At 38.4% G+C, this 17704-nt stretch overlaps 1 protein-coding gene across 9 annotated transcripts in view; it reads left to right on the forward strand.

Moving 5' to 3' along the window:
• The window catches only part of MARK1 (microtubule affinity regulating kinase 1), a 58686-nt gene that overhangs the window by 4366 nt on the left and 36616 nt on the right, over window positions 1–17704 (forward strand). The window lies entirely within an intron of this gene.

Below are 17704 nucleotides of genomic sequence, written 5' to 3' on the forward strand. Positions count from 1 at the left end.
TATAAGAAAAGACTCATTAACGGTCAGCTGTATACTAGTTGCTTTAATAAAATTAATAAAAATGATAATGCTGTAGTTTTGCTTTTTCTGACATGAGGCTCTCCGAGTCTACCATCAGAATACTGCTACTGTAAGTGCAACTTAATCTTTTGAAAGGTATTACTGTTATTTGTGAAGGTATTATTAATTATTTGTGTTGCAGTATCACACATGTAGCTAAACTTTAAGGTATTATTTTGCTTTGTACTTTTCAGACACATAGAATTTGACTAATTGTGCTGCAGAGATCTTGCATGTCTCCAGCAGAAGAAGGAACAAACAAGGCAGGAGTGCCGGATGGTAACAGTGGCCAGAGTCAAGGAGGAATGTGGGAATTGTGGTTTGCCTTAACTTAACCAGTGCCATATGAGAATGATGAAGAGATGTCATGGCAGAGGGATTTTTAAGGAAGGATAGCGCAGAGACCTATGCTTGTGTGATTTGCTTCATTATCATACAAATAATAATAATTTTGACATGTATACCCATTTTCAGGCTAGTGAGGGAAGGCTGATGTCTGATGCCATCCAAAGCTTTCTGATGGGGAGGCTACTAGACAGCTGCATTTCAAAGAAGAAAATAACCCAACAGGGCAGGAGATAAGAGAGTGGTCAGGTTGGGATAATAATGATTATACCAATTTCTTTCTTTTTCCTTTTTTTCTTTTTTTCCCCCTCTTTTTCCCTTCTGGATTTGCTTTTGCACATTAAGAACACATGGTTTTGATTTGGACAGAGGGGGCGTGGGAGAAAGTATCTGACAAGAATTCTTTCGTTCAGTGCCTTAAGCAGAAGAATGGCCTAGTTTCCAAGCCTTATGGGTTCAAGAGTACAGCTGTATCTTTCTTATCCACAGGAGATGGGCTTTAGCAAAGTGGAGAATGCCTGTGTTTCTTTCTTTGTAAGATTATTTTCTTTGGTCATATATACACCATGAGGTCATAGAGGTTTTTGGAGTGGTAAGAACAGGGTATGTTCTCCTAATCTTATTTTGAAGGCTTGTGTTTTCTCTGTGCAAACTTTTTTTGTCATTTGGTTTGTTTCCATTCAAGTCTTGAGCGAGTTCTTATGTTGTAGGGAAAAACACATGTTTAGCTAGAGCATTATGCAGCAAGGTTCCTTGTGTCATGAATTATAGTATCCATTTTGAAGCCTTTGTGTGAATCTGAGAGTTGTGGGGCAGGTGATCTAGATGTTTAGTTTCATTTTCCTTTCATAAAGAGAAGCATTTTGGAATGAATGAGGGCAAAATGTAGCTTCACGCTTCAATGTTCTTTTTACGCATCATAAAAGAATATATAGTGTTAAAGTTCAGGATGAATTAATGCAGTTTGATTGTACTGCTTGTTTCATACTTCATGGTTTTTTTCAGGTTCACAGGTGAACATCAAGTTGGATTGTTTGTGGTTGGCATTCTGAAAACTGCACTTACATGGTCAGTGGAGTTAAACGCTGAACTAGAACAAAGAGATTATGTTCCATGAAGCCTTGTTCTCAGTGGGCTCTCTACTGTTATAGGGTCACGAGGACTTACTGTTTATAATAGTATAGCTTCATTTTCAAACTCTGCACTTGAAATTTTCTAATCCTCACTAAAGGCAGGATTTTTTCCCCCATGGTACCTGATTATATTTGGAAATCAGTGTTTCTACTGTAATAGTGGTAAGTTTTTATCATCATAATTGCTGTTGTTCAGCAGACAGACCTCCTGCTAACTTCTTATTGATACCAGTTGTTTTAACACAGAAAAAGTAGTGATTTCATTTTTCTTTTAAGTGCAAGTACAGTGATTTCTATAAAATTGCATTCTCCATCAGTGATTTGTATTTGTACTTGCAGAGGTTTTTTTCTTGCTCTCAGAATGTAGTATAGACCTAGCCTTAATACCTTACTGGTGTTAAACACTTTTCCAGTAGGGCAGATTCACGGACAAACTATTGTATAAGAAGGAGAGATGATTTTACTATTAATGTGGAGCTGGAAAACACTGGTGCAGCTAAAGCCCTCAGACGGATTTCTTACTAATTGGCCTACTAACAACTTGTGAGCTTGAGCTTTCCAAACATTGTGCTGTTGGAAAGAAAGCACTTTAGCATTTCAGTTTAGATACTATCTTTTAGTACCTCAACCTTTCTTTTTAAATATACCTTTATGCTCTATGGTGCCCTCCAGAATGAATATACTACTTGTAAGTTGCTTAACTTACAGTAGTAAGTTACTTGCATGACATGTTTCAAACTTAGCTTGTTTGTGTTCTGGTCATGACATGATCTGTTAGATTTTTTTGTTGTTGCAAATACAATGCTTGCTTTTTGTGTGGGTGCTTTTTTTGTTGTTGTTAGTTGTTTTTTTTTAGTCTTTCTGGAATTTCAGAATCACTAAACATTTTTTTTTATGACTTCACCATTTTTTCTAGGTCTTCATTCTCGAATGTTTACTCCCCTCTAGGTAGTGGTAAATTAAGAATAAATGTTCTCTGCAGTCAAATGTTTCTGAAAACAACTATGAAAACAGGAAAATTCCATTGAAACATTCACATCATTCAGTGTATTGAATTCTAATGCAACTGAATCTGTTTTAATAATTAGCTCTTTCTCCACATTGACTATCAAGCCTGTTTGTTAACATGTTTCTACTTTTCTCACATTCAGAATTAATTCATAAGAGTGTATGTTCTTTCTTCTTATTGCTAAACTGAGCTTTAGTTTGGGCCAGTTGAATTTCAGCTGAGAGAGACTGTTTCTCCTTTTTGTTTTTCTGTGAATAATGTAGTGAAACAGTAAAATCAAAGGGTTGCTGAAGTCTGAAGGACAGTTTAAGACTTCATAGCTGTATGTGATGATGCAGCTTAGACAATTTTGCTGAGCATCCTCTTGAATCTAACCTTAAAAATCCAAAAGGATAAGATGGTCCTTGTTCTTAAAGCAGTTTTCCGTGTGCTTGTTTCATCTTATTTTTTTTTCTGAGTAGTGACCAGGCACACCATAGCTATCATAGTAAAATAGTGTAAGACAGAAGCATTGGAAAGTACTCTCTGAGCTTATCATAATCCTGCATCTTTTGGGACTGAGATAGCAGCTGTAAAAAAAGTTCAGTTGTTTGGGTTTGTTTGGGATTTTTTTCAGATGTCAGGGATTTCTGTATGCTTTTAAGGAAAACACCAATTTACGCAGAAAGACATATGTTCACAGTCGTAGTAGGGCATCTGCACAGTTAAATTCAGCTGGGCTACAATTAACCTTTAAAGGAGTGAACTGGACATGCTCATAGAGCAGTGCCGTGGCATAGGCTGCAGTGATTGATCAGCAGAGTGTGTTTATGTAAAACCCAGAAGTGCAGGTTCTCTCTGTGTCTGTATAGAATGGAAGATCATTATGTTATTTGAAAATTCGCTGTCTTATCAAGACAGCTGATAGACAGTCACTTTACATCACTTAAATCATCGTGGAAGGTAGACTGTCTTCTGCTGGAACAAATGCATTGTCTGCGTGTTTCTAAGTTCTCGTATTCTGTGTTTGCTGTGTATGGATGCAGGGAAATAATTTTCCTTTTATCTTGCTGTTCCTATGTTTGTGGGACACTTTAGGTGTAGGCTGTGAGTGTCGCCTTGAGAAGTGGTCTGCACTCCATTTGTTTAGTTAGCATTAACATGACTTTAGATCAAGATGACTTTTGTAAAGACGCCTGAGATTTAAGTGCTCAGAACCAAGGACTCATGGCTCTTTGTCTGCAAATTATTTCAACTTTGCAGCATTTTATAAAAATGTAAGTTATGTTATCAAAACCTACATTCATAACAGAGTAATATAATGTGGTTTTGGGGAAAAAAAATTATTTTTCTTCACACTTGCATTCTTCAAAAGACTGGCAGTATCAGAAATATCTTGGTTACAGTAAGCTTTAGCCAGTTTTGTTCTTGTGATTTCCAAGCTGCATACCAAATCTAAAGAAGCACTTGCAAAAAAAAACAACAATCCTAGAAGAGCAGTAAAACATTCTTGAAATTGTTCAGTCATTTTGAATGCCTGGTGAGTGTAATCCCTGATAGGTGTTCATAGTCTTAATGATTTCTCAGGTAAGGATTGATAAACATAGTTAATTTATACTGAGGAGAGAATAAAACACATTCATGACTTCAGATCAGTGTCTGCCTTGTTCACCATGATCCTAGTAGAGTAATAACCTTGTTTTATGTTTAAACATGTGGCCTGTAGAATTCACAGAAGTAGGAAAATGTTAATCAGAGCAGAGAATGATATCCAAACTTATATATTTGAATTTGGTAAGAACCTTTGTCCTGTTGTGTTGCACAATGTGTTTTAAACATACGTATCTGCAATGCGGATAGCTTGAATAATAAGACAAAACTTTATTTCACCTCTGATGAAAGCACTTGTGTAGTAAGTACATTGATGTTCACATAGCTGAACATAGAGTTACTGGATAGCCCATGGCAGTCTTTTGCAAGAGCAGATAATGATAATATTACTGGTGACAAAGTCTAATTGGTTTTGTATTATAAAGTAATAGTAGCGCATGATAACTTCTAAAATCTCAAGCAGCGACAAAATTAGGCAAGGTTGTTAGAGAGAAGTGATATCTTTCATTAGCCGGATGTGGTTGGAGAAAATAGATTAGATTTGGATAGATTAGGCTCTAGCAGGGCTTGCTGTAAAGGCTTCTGCCCAAGGCTAACCTTGTGGTAAAACCTGTAGTGCCTCTGCTCCGCTGTACTTCTGGAGGAGGACCCACGCCTTACTCATGATGCAGTAAAACACGCACCTTCTTGTAAGTGGAGACCCAGCCTTAGTCACTATGATAGAGTGCTATTTTCAGCTCTCTTGGAAGTTTTTCTCCTGACTTCCTCCTGTCCCCACTGTGGGTTTTTATCTTTTCCATCTCAACCCAATACTTAAGAAGAAAGTAGAAGAAAAATAAAGTAAAACATCTTGTCTCCAAGCACTCCCCTTTTTCAGAGGGGAAGTGGTCATTTATCATCATTAATCTTAAAGGTCATCACAGACCATTTTTTCTTATTTAGTCCCTTGAATATTTGACTAATTTCATTTTAAACCTGGTTATATTCTGTGACCTGCTATCACAGCAGCTTATTCCTTACATGCTTCCCAATATCTATCTCTCTGAGGTTCTATTTACCCATGTTCAGTAAGCTGCTGGCCATTTAATATGCCTAATTTCCTATTTTATCACACCCTTGCCCCCATCACCTTGTTTTCTCTCACATTTTGCTTGCTAATGTGCTTTTGTGCTTGAGCTGGGGAACTTGTTGCCAACTTACTTACACTTCTCACTCTTTCTGGGATCTTTTCCAGTTTTGCTCATTTAATGACGTAAGCAAAACCAATACAAAGCTTTACTAAAACTACATAGCTGTTGCTCCTGCTTGTCCTTCAAGTAATATTCTTCTGTATGAATCCCAAGGAGCATTTTGGAATGGGAATAATGTGAACTGGGACTGAAGAAATGCTTTGCTATGGGTGGGTTGGTGGGAGTTGTTTCTGGTTTTGGGGCTCTTACTGAAATTATTAGCAAAAAGGATTACTACAACTTTAAATACTCACCAGTCAGATTACATTTTCCTCACTCTGCACTGCCTTCCCTCCCCCCTAGTAAAGTTACCATGCTTTCTTCTCTCAGATAACAACAGAGAGTAAGCAAAGTTTTATAATGATTACTTAGAAAGATCATGCAATTTTATAATATTCTTTGTACAGAGAGATTTTCTTCATAAACTCAGTAGATAAATGAGAAACGTAATGTGTGAGAATTGCCGAGTTAGGGAAGCAAAGTGTAGGGCATACTGCAGTACATCTAGCAGCAGTGTAAATTACTTGTGCTTAAGGAGTAAATATCTGGAATTCCTTTTCAAGAGTGCATGCTTGGCTTCAGTTGTATATAAGTACCTTTCTAATTCTTAGATGTTTCTGTCATTGCATAAAATAAGCAGAGGCACAGCTCAAAAATTCAGAGAATCTCATGCATTAAGAAGGGTCTGATTTCTGCCTTCTTACCTTAGCTTGTTAAATGCTACGTTGAGCTCTTACAGGGGATATGGTTGTTTTCCACAAATGCGTTACACATGTAATGTATTTACTCATATCTCTATTCCAGATAATATTATCGATTGAAGGTAATAGAATTGTTTAAAGCATTTGGGGTTTTTATTTGGTAATTTTTCCAACAGTAATCAGATTTCTTCCCCCTTGCAATTATTACAGCAAGGACTGTGTAGCAGAGAATGTCATTACTTGATGAAGGACTAAAGTAGTGTTTTCTCCTTAAGATTAGACTCTAGGAAGAATAACAATTGTAATCATTCAATACAATGAGATGTATACAGCAAATATGAATACTACTGCCTCTGAGTAGTCTTTACTAGGCATACCTGTGCATAAGAGCTTTTCAGATTTGCTTTTCTTAATTTGATACTAATTTAACAGGGGTGGGTTCTTTTTAAAGTTCTTTCTTCCAGTGATGGATGCAAGATGCACATGAACAAAGAAAATTTATGAAAGCACTTCACAATGAAACTCTTGCTCCATCTACTGCATATTCCAGAGAAATCTTATCTACATAAAGTTGGTATGAGCAATAAGGGTCGATGTAATATAGATGCTGGAATTAGTCAGTGGAAGACATTATTATTAGAGGATGTATGCCTGCAGTAGTGTTCCTGAACAAGCAAAGGGAAATCTAATCCTCAGCCTCTGTAAAGAAAGCAGACTGATAAACTGCATTTAAAAGGTCTTTATTTTTAAAAAAGCTATTCTTGCTTATCCAGTGATTGCAGAAGGGTAATGCTCATATCAAAATAAAATTTGATGTTTTCTAAATGCTACAAGAGAAAACCTTGATTATTATTATAATTTCTGCCATTGTAGGGTGGTTAGTTGGGGGGTTTTGTGTGACCTTTTGTAAAACTTTATATTTTGGTATTGTGCACAAGCTTTTGCACATTTAAATTCACATTTTTTTTTTACACATTAAATTCATTTCCTAGTGGTGTGTAATATTTTGTTTAAATAAAATTCCTTTCAAAGTCCGTGGTGTCAAGCCTTCTTGGACTAGTAGGGAAGTAAAAGTGTTAGAAAATGAATAGATTCTTTGTTAGCTGCTTGGTGAAACAAGAAACAAAAAAGATGCGGTAGCTTTTGTACCCTGGGATTGGAAGGGTTCTAGTAAGTTTGGTAAATTAAGGAAGAAAATTGTAGCTGGAGTTCCCAGTGAGACTGTGATAATTCAGGAATCACAACAATTGCAGAAGGGGGTGTGTAATTATCTCCCCTACAGTGCTGTGGCTTTCCTCATCTCTTAAGAGGCAAGGAGCTTCTTAGGGCTGTGGATGGGGGAGAGACAGGCTAATGGTGGAGAGAACATAACATTGCTGTCTGACCCACTCTAAGACTTGGAATAATTCAATAATAACCATTTGAAATCTGTATAAGGATGACTTTCCTGTAAGTTTTTCTGGATGGATTCCCAGTTGCTGGTAGGGAGATTGATAGTCCCTATCACCTGCTGACAGTGTCCCATGACTTCTGTAATTTCCTGACTTTCACTTCCTTTAGGCTAAATCAAATTAATTCCTGTTTTAATATGAGATAGTGACTGGTTAGGTAAACCACCATAGTTGGGGATTTCCAGACTGTAAGACTTGTTGCTGTATTGATGTCTAGCTCATGACAGAATCAAGAGTTGCCACTGGTAATAGTGGGCACTGTTGCTGCTACTGGTTATTTGATATAGATCACTATCTAGATAAAGAAGTCTGGAAGTGCCTGACTTTGACAGCTTGCAGTACTGTCTAAAGGCCATAGCTGGGGATCTGGGATTCCTCACCCACTGACTGTCAAGGGTGCAAGAGAGAAAGATTCTTTGGCTTGTATCCTTAAGTTTCACCTATATATATATATGTATACACCTATATATATATACACACACACATATATATGTATTACTTCTTCCACGTTTTCTTGTCTTTTTACTTTAATGGGCTGGGTAAATCCAGCATCTGTTGTTTTTAAAATTTTCTTTGCATCCTGTGATGTTTCTTCTTTCCCTTCTGTTGCTGACTTATGTAACATGGGCTATTCAATTTATGTTCATTCTTTTTCTTGTGCTTGGCTTTTACATCTCAGCTATAATCACACCTGAGTTCTGTTTACAGTGTGAATTCAGTATACTGACAGGTATCTCTGGTATATGTGTGATTGTCAGTATTCATTACTGTATTACTTTGTCTGCCACTTAAAAGCACATAAAGAAATATGTTCTATTTTACTAGATGTATTAATGCAAAATCTGTGAGGAATACTGCTGCTGTTTGTTTTTTCATTTTCTTCTCCTTCAATTTGGCTTCCTAGTTGCATATATTTCTGAAGTGCTAGATTATGGTAGTTTGTGATCATAAATAATTGAAGCCCAAAGGTTAAAATAGGTGGTTGCATGAGTTTAGAAACGAGGGTCCTTGAGGAGATTTAGCTCTATATAGAGTGTACTCTTTGATCATAAGATACGAGCTGGTCCAAGGGACATGCAGTGTTTGCACAGCTTAAAGTTAAGCATGAGTCTGTGCAAGGCTGGGGAATACATTTGCAAAGTTGAAATGTGGTGTAGCATTATCCACATAAAGGTAAATAGTTACTACAGCCCAACTGAGGACATTTTATTTGATCTGTTAATTAACACATGGAAAACAGGGCAGAGAGCACTCGGCAAAAGACTGTCTTCATTTTGCTTTGCGTTTTTCATTTGCGTTCACAGTGTCCCACTACACCAGCTGGCTTGGATACATCATCATAATCTTCCTCTGTGTGTAAAACATGGTTGATACTTTCAGAACACCAGCTAAGTTTAGTGGTGTCCTTATAACCTTACCTGCAGCTCCTACCATGAGATAAAACTCTGGCAGACTGTTCTGGATAAACAAAACCATTGTAACTGAATAATGCTTGAGTCCAGGCTTATTGCTACACGTGTCCTATGCTGTCGAAGATGCTTCCTCCTCTTAGGAAAGTGGCTAAAATGCATGTTACTACTCAAAGTCAACCTTTGTATCAATGCTTATGAAAAGTAATGTCTGCAGAATGCTGTGTCTGATGATATCCTGGCTTAACTATTAAAACTGTATCTCCTTGGCAAATGTGTTCCAGTAAACACTCTGCACTTCTAAGGCAAGACTTGCTAATGAAATCAGAAGGCCTTGCTGCAGATACGTGTATCAGAAAATGTTATTAAGCCTTAAAGTTGAAGAAAGTAGGCTAGTATGCTTTTGTGCAAGAGACCATGAAGGTGCTGTCCAGGTCAGGAGGGATTCCCTGCCACTCCCTGAGGACTGCAGCTGCTGTGGGAGGGCAGGAGGTAGGCCCTGTGAGTCTGCTGTAAGTCTGTGCAATTTTTCCCTCTTCTGATTTTCAAAATTGACTGGATGCCCATTGTATTGTAGGAAGGGAAATATTAGATGAATCTCCATACCCCTTAGATTAGACTTTCAAGATCCCTAAAAGGTATATGTCAAAAGAATATTGGAAAATCCTGCTGAATATTTGGGTAACTTCATTTGAAATGTAACTTGACGTGATTCTCAAGCATCCCAGAGTCCTGTGGTGCCCTGCAGTTTCTTTTCTAGGACATGTGTGCATCAATTAGTATGTATTGCTATCAGGTTGGATATTTTAATTGGTCATCTCATCACTTTTTAGAAGCGGACTTTACTTCAGAAAGTTAAGAAGACCTTGAGGTAAAATAGTCTTCAAGTAAGATGGTGATCTATCTTGATGGATTCATAATTGGATCCATTGGATGAATCCAGTAATGGGGATGCTAAGGCTTCAGAAATGCTGCTAAAAGAGTAACTTAATTTTCTCTTCTATGTAGCATGAATGTTAAGGATGCTTTGCCTATGCATATCACTTCTTTAAGCTCACGTTACATGCTTCATACACCAAGTGCAGGGAAACAACACGAATAAGAAAGTCTGCTTATTTGTTTGTGGGATTTCTTTTTTTGTTTGTTTTAGTTGGTTTGCTTTGGAGGTTTTGTTTGCCTGGTGGTTTTGGGGTTTTGTTTGTTTTTGTTTTGTGTGTGTGTTTGTTTGTGTTTTGTTGTTGGATTTTTTTTTTTTACCTTGTTTTGGAATGGGAATAAGTATCTCCCAGCTGCAGTTTCACCACTGGTGTTAACATAGAGCTGATGTGGCCCCCTCTTCCCAGTGATGGATGTTCCCCTTCCTTGCACACCTGCACTGATGCTTGGGATGCTGGGGGTACATGTACTTGAGGAGCTGGCAGGAGAGTTGCTGGGTTTTGCCTGGTGTGGCTTCCTGTGTTGGCTCTCTCTCCTGCTGGCCCAGTGTGGTTGTGACTGGGTGCAGGCGTGTAAACAGCGTTGGATCAGCTTTAGTAGCCATTATGCCACATGTGGACACTTCCAGAGTCGTTTTAGGTATGCTGTGGGCAAGGAAGAAATTCAAGTTTCATAAACTTGGAGAGAAAGAATGATTTGGGGTTCAGAGCCTGGTCCCAATTAGCTGCTGTATGCTTTCTTTCTGTGGAAGAAAACCCCTCATCTGGCCCAGAAGATGGTTTGTTTGATCCTGAGTGTCAGAGACAATTAGGTCTCTAATCTGGTCACTCTTCTGAAATAAACCTTGCCTCTTGCTGCTGTTCTCATCTGGAGGCAAGCCTCAGGTTTCCAAACTGCAGTCTCCAGGCTGCATAAACAGCCCTTTTGCCTCAGTTTTGAAGGTTGATGTTAAACCAGTTTCCACTTCTTGTACTGCTGCAAATGTTTGAGAAGCTCCATGTGCTTGATGTGATCCTGAACCGTAAGTTGTTTTGTGTCTCTCTTCTCCTGCCTTTCATCAGGCCAGTTGAAAAATGACCTGGCTGCATCAGTTATAAGTGCAATGAAAACTCCTGCCAGTTTCCTTTGCCAGAAGTTTCGCTTTCTGGGTGTGTTCCTGTTCTTGTTTGGTTGGTTCTGTTAACGATCAACATCAGCATTTCATTGTCTTTTTGTTTTACTGAGGGGTTTTGAGCAAACTGTGAGTGCCGTGGCATTCAGCAGCAGTGCCCCGTAGCTGCCTGCATCTCTGGGTGCAGGGTTGAACTGATCACATCCTGAGGAAAGTGCAAGAAATGTAGAAAGAACTCTGTCTGCATGAAGGGTCTCTCTCCGTTTAAATGTGTCTAGGAGACTGCAGCAGGAATTGCCTTTCTCTTTCCTTCCCCCTCCCATAAGTGCTTTCCTTCAAAAACGTGGGTTGTGTTAGATTTCATGGGTGAGGAACATAACCATTTTACTTTGACAAGATAAGAAATGTGTACTCTTTTGCTTGATGGGGCTGACTGTAGCTTCTAGTAATACACCAAATTACAAATAAAAATGAGTAAACGTAAGAGGATTTCAGGAAAAAACTCCCCACTTCCCTGGGTTCTACCTGTGGTTTACAGCAGTAGCTTTTAGCTGGCTTGTCTTTAATTCTCACTGGGGCGCCAGGGAGGGCTCAGCAATTAATGGAGATGATATGGGCTGGCTGTCCTGAATTAGCCCTGGAAAATGTTGTTTGTGTGTTTGGGATGAGTCAGGAAGGAAAGTGCCAGGTTGGAATAACTGTGCCAGTTCTCAGTGAAGCGGAACAAAGGCAGGAAGGTCCTGTTCTGCTGCACCTGCACGCCTGGCCGGGCCCAGGGCTTCAGGCTCGGGGAGAGGAGGCAGCATGTTGGCTGAGTGCAGGTTACAAGACCTGATTCAATGCTATGAAGGTATTTGTTGTTCTGAAGTGTTTTGGCTGACTTCTCAGGGGAGGACCAGTGCAATTATTATGTTTTAATCCTTTAAATAAAAAGTCTGTGACTCCATGTAACAACGAACTCCACCCTTCCATATGACGTTACTGCTGTGTTAAAAAGGAAGAGAAACTGGGAGCAAGCTTACTATAACATGGGCAGGATTTATGACAAGTTAGTGTCACTATATGAAGATTACAAGTATTCTGAAGAACCTTGTGTATGAACTTTTGAAACTCAGCTGTGTGTGGCACTGCACTGGTCATGGGCTCTGTTTTCTGTCCTAGATTACTGCAAGTATGGAGCTGTAAACATCACATCCTGTGTAGTTTGTGATTAGGAAAACAATTCTGTTTCAAAGTTGGCAAACTTATTTCTGCTATGTCTCACAAAGCCCTGTTGAGCACTTAAAAGCAAACAAACAAAAAACCCCGAAAAACCCAAAAAGCCTCACCAAAACTTGAAGGGGCTTAGGAACCATAGTAACAAGCACAGGATAAGATTTATTCAGTGCTCAGCATAACTTTAACTGTCACCAACATATGTATGCTTTTAAAAGGCATCTTTGTTGTAAATTGACATTAAGGGATTGTATTTCACCTTGCAATAGAAATGGTTCCTTATTAGCTTTGAAGTCTTTTTTTTTAAATACAGAATATTACAACTGGGAAGAAGAGAAAGAAATAGAAAAAAAAAAAGAGCAAGGGGAAGTTATTGTGTTGAGTATCTCACTTGATAATATCTATTGAACTCCATGCTTGTCGTTTGGATTTTTTAAGTTTTATATAATGGCTTTCAGAGTTACAGGATCAGTTTATGAAATGTTCGCATATGCTTGACTGAGGTCAGCTGTATTCAAAATCATTGTTTCTTATTGCTGACATCTTCAAGCTCTTTTAAAAGTCCGTGGCTGGAATTCCTACATATTATGTAAATCTGATATAAACTGAAAGATGCATATGTATGTGTTTGATTCCTTTTTTTTTTTTTTTTTTTTTTTTGCACTTCTGGAAAGCGTCTGTGAGCAGGCTCAAACTGTGGCTACAAGTTCCAGACAAATGTCCTGGTATTGTCTGATTGTCTTCTGTCCTTCTGTCCCTGTCATTTATTGACCTTGGTATCTGATTTAAAAATCTATATATACTTTTTTTTCTCCCCCTCACTGTGTGTGTGTTTCTTGGGTTTTTCTGAGCAGAGTCCTGTGTATAATCCTGTTGCAGTGGAGTAGGTTGATTGCTTTGCATTTGTGATTTATTTTTCTGAATGACAAAGCTTCTCTCGTGCATTCCCAATCTAGTATACATATCATAATTTCTGATCAGCAATTAAAGGAATCAGGGTGTATACATTCAGTCTTAATTGTCATCCGTCCCCACCCCAGCACTTTTTCATATGTCTGAAATACAAAAAAGTCAGAGTAGATAATTCTCTATTAATGTTCTGATTGAGATCAGAGGTGCTTTAGTAATTGTAGTATGATGCAACAGGTACATGTGGCCAGAATGAGCTGTGGTTTTGTGCAGATGGGAGGTTTACCTGGAAGAGGGGTGAATCCCCTTCTGCACAGGCTGATAGATCAGGTACTATTTTCTTGTGCAGTTTGGAGTTTGCACCACGCTTCATACCCTGTAAATCTGGACCTCTGAGTGCTCTTGATATGTGATGTAGAGCAAGCTGATACAAATGTTTCTGTTAATTTCTAAGTTGAGGTTTACCAAGATCTTCCTTCTAGTTTACTTTTAGTTTGATTGTTACGTTAGCAAAAGACTTGCTTGTAGTGGCTTGCTAGAAGCAAGAGAGCTTGCAATTGCCGAGAGCAAGCAGTTTAAACATGAAAATATCCGGGACTTTACTTCTCTTTCTCCCCTTTCCTTCCCCTGAATTCTGAATCAAAGCCATTGCAGATGAGAGCTGTTTAGGAAGACAGTCTTCTAAAGCTGTCAGACTCCCTCTGTCTGGCATAGCTATTTTGATTACCTTGCAGAATATGACAGCTGTTAGAAATGCTCGTGTGTATTGCACATGCTTGAAAATGTTGGGAGTTATGAATATAAAAATTGCCTGGAAGAAATTTAAGTTCAGAACAGGAGATGATAGAGGAAGTGTGGTGATGTGCCTTTTCTAGCACTGTGTGTGAATGCTTTGCTTCCATGGACTGACTATACCAAGGAATTTGCCTTGCAGTAATTCAAGAAGGGGAAAATTCAGGACAAAGATGTTTGTTTAATCAAGTGTGGTGTATTTGCAGGCAGATCGATGTGTGGAAGTTGCCTATTACTCAGAAAGGCTATAGAGGCTGCCAGTTTTACTTGATTGAGAAGGACTGTGATTTGGTGGCCAGAATAGTTCTGGGGGCATTTTAAGAATAAGCTGTAAGAGCAGTTTATATATTTGGTGTTGTAAGTTTAATTATAGTGTATAATATGTGAGAATACTACTCCAGTGGCAAGCTGAGTGGCTAAAGGATGCTGAATAAGCAGAGTATATACTTTGTATCTACTTTGTGGGGTTAGTTCTTTGATGCTTCCTCCGAGGTAATGTGTCTGGGCATCGGGTCATCTTGCTTTGCAAAGCTACCTTAGGTAAACAAGGAAAACGATAGCTTTGAGCCTTGGGGAAGCAGTGGATCAAGTTAACTCTTGCAATTTTAGTACCTTTGGGTTTGTTACAACTCTAATGGAATGTGTCAGAAACAAACCTAGCTAGGCGTAGTAAGTGTTAATTGAGCTCTTTTCAGTAGCAATCTTAAATTGAATGCTACTTTTCTGAGGTGTCAGAAAAAGTGGTGGATTCTGTTTTGTGTGGATTTTTCCTGTTGTATTGGTTTTTATTTTTTAAATACCTGATTAATATGCAGAATACTAAGTGGCTGTTCTAATATACCCTTTCAACTCTAAACATTTGTTACTGCTGCACCTTTATTGTTTAAAATCACATTTTATATTAAGAAACATAGTTTTTTCTACTGATTTCCAGGCATTTTATTTAACACTGACATAAACTGAACATACAGCAACGGTGTATATGAGGTACTAGTAAGGTAGTGTTTTCCACTAAAAAAAAAATAGAGAAATACCAGAATCCCTAACTAAAATCCCATGTGGTTAGCTGGAACTGTTTGAGATGATAGTGAGCTCCAGGGAGAGCAGTGGTTTTTACAGCCTGCTTTTTTCCAGCACCCTGTAAAACTTCTCAGATTTTAGAGATTGTTCTTCTGCAATGGCGTAATCAAATAGCCACATAGTAGCTGATGCATAATGAATGAACCTATTGTAATGGACCAGAAAGATCTTTAAACTATGTAGTCTGTCTTTCTAGACAATGTGGATATTAACGTGCTTCTGTGAAATTCAGCTTTAGCATTGTTTGGAAATCATCTCTGAGATACCATTATTTGACTGACCTTTGTTGTTGCTGTTTTCCAACATCTTAACCTTGACATGTTTCGATGTTGTTGAATGCTTATTTCTAGAAGTTGCTGAGTTTCTAGTTCAAATTCTTCTGTACTTTCCAACAAGAGCAAGCTGTTGATGTGCAAAAGAAAGCCGATTGCAAGACTTAAGAAGAATAATTTGAATTTCATGCAGTTCTGTTCAAATTCAGAAGTTTGTGAGCCATATCTATGTATATAAACTAAGAAACTTGACCTTTGTTATGCATGTTTTCTGTCATCCTTGGGCATAAGCTGGGGAGAATGGTTGACTCTGAAGATAACCTAAGAGAGAATAATTAAGAAACTGTCCAGAGGGGCTTTGTTTTTCTGTCACAGGAAGGCCAAAGTCATCATGACCATGAACTTTGTTACTTTCCCCAGCAACACACACTTCAGATTTGTTTCTGCATTATATTGTCATTTATGCTTTCAATAACAATAGCTATAGCTGCTTTCCTTGTTAAATCGGCATTAAAATTATCTCTCCTGTGAAGCCACCGTACGCTTTGCCTATGGCATTGGTTTTGGTTAGATATCCAAATGTTTATCTAAAAGATTCCTTTGAGCTGGAAGTAGGCTAATCCTGTGAAGCATATGAAATTGGCAGTTGATATTGGGGTTTCTAATGCTTCTGGTAGGCATTGTAATTCAAGTAGTGAAAACCTAATTGTGTGCATAAACAGGCTCAAAGACTTCCAAAACTTGCTTGTGTAGCATAGTGCTGTAGCTCTGGACAGGGTTCTAGGTACAACTGTAATATTCATTATTGGCACTGTAAAATTACTGATCTGGAGGGTGTTGTAGGATCACAGACTGCTTTGGGTTGGGAGGGACCTTAAAGCTCATCTAGTTCCAACCCCCTGCCACGGGCAGGGACACCTTCCACTAGAGCAGGTTGCTCCAAGCCCCATCCAACCTGGCCTTGAACACTGCCAGGGATGGGGCAGCCATGGCTTCTCTGGGCAACCTGTGCCAGCGCCTCAGCACCCTCATAGTGGAGAACTTCTTCTTAATGTCTAATCTAAATCTCACATAGATTTCTTAGGTAAGATTTTTTTGGGCTGTGGTTTTATCACATGTAGGAATAATGTTGAAGTAATATTTCAAAGCCTCTTTGCCTGGCTCTGTCCTTCTGATCCTCTCTTTTCAAGACCAGAAAAAGTATTTTAATTATGTGTTTCTAAAGGATAAACATTACTGCTAGTGTGTTAATTCATGGTTGAATAAATTTGTCTGATACACAGAATCTAAGCAGGCCTGACTTGCTTGGTTCTGGGGTAGCTTGCAAAACAGTTTAGCAGTGGGGTAAAGTGGTATTTTGCAGAGAGACTCTGGTAATGAAAAGACAAACAGAGAATTATCTTTAGGACCATTCTCCTGGCTGTAGTGAATAATTAATAATGCTTTAGGTGATGTAAGCAGAGCTGTGCTACATTTGGGAAGAACATTCTGGTTGTGGTATACTCCTTGTTTTTTCCGGTTCTCTGGCAGCTGTTTGTTAGTTTTCCCAATTCTGCTAGTGCTTATGTCCTGAAATAGTCCCCCTGAGCCAAGTGGAATTATCTGTGAGCCATGGTGTTTACAGGAGGGGATTGACTTTAGTGTATAATAAAAACACACTGGAGCTAGAAGCAGTCTTTACATTTTGCTTGTAGAAGAAAACAATTATTTGCATAAGGAATGATGGGTGAAATCAGCGTAGACCCACATTAGATTTGATACTGGGAGAAGCCAAGTAAAGCCTCCCGCTGCCTTCTGACTCTGCTTTCAGCTTGATGTCAAAGATCTAGAAACCTTTGGTCTGTAAAGAAGGTCTCAGAGCTGTAAAGGTACAGGTACAAAGATACAGGTTCCCACTTTTTGACTGAAGCAGTGAATAGTGGGAAAATATTGAGGTGTCTTTTGAGTTACGTTGATGCTTTATGCTTAGCAGGAGCTGGGTGAACTAGTAAGCATGCCTTTCTGTTGTTGAAACCTAAAGACATGTTGTTGTTGAAACCTAAAAACTGGTCTGCAAAGACATTGGTTCTACCTACAGTATTTTCCTGCCTTAAAATCCTTACCTTAAGAGAGTAGGGGCTGAATTTTACCTGTTACATTTGTACCCAGTAAGTTAGAAAGCAATTTGAAATACTGAAACACTTAACACCTCTTTAACATTTTCTGTTACTTTGGTTTCTCCTTGAAACACTTCCAAGCCCCATCTGTATGTTGCCCCTTATATACTTGGAAGTTAAAGGGTACAGAAGCTCTGCAGATTTCAGTGACTAACACTTAATGTGGGATGATGTGTTGGTATGCATTAAAAATAACATCCTTATAGTTCTTCAGACTTTTTAAGATTTAAAATTGTATTTATGAGGTATCATGGAGGTTTTTAAGAATGGATCATTATTTTTAACTAAAGGTGTAGAGTGTTCGTT

This window comes from Pezoporus wallicus, unplaced genomic scaffold, assembly GCF_028554395.1.
Source record: "Pezoporus wallicus isolate ANWC-B61680 ecotype Strahan unplaced genomic scaffold, APGP_CSIRO_Pwel_v1 contig_5231, whole genome shotgun sequence".
Taxonomy (NCBI): domain Eukaryota; kingdom Metazoa; phylum Chordata; class Aves; order Psittaciformes; family Psittacidae; genus Pezoporus; species Pezoporus wallicus.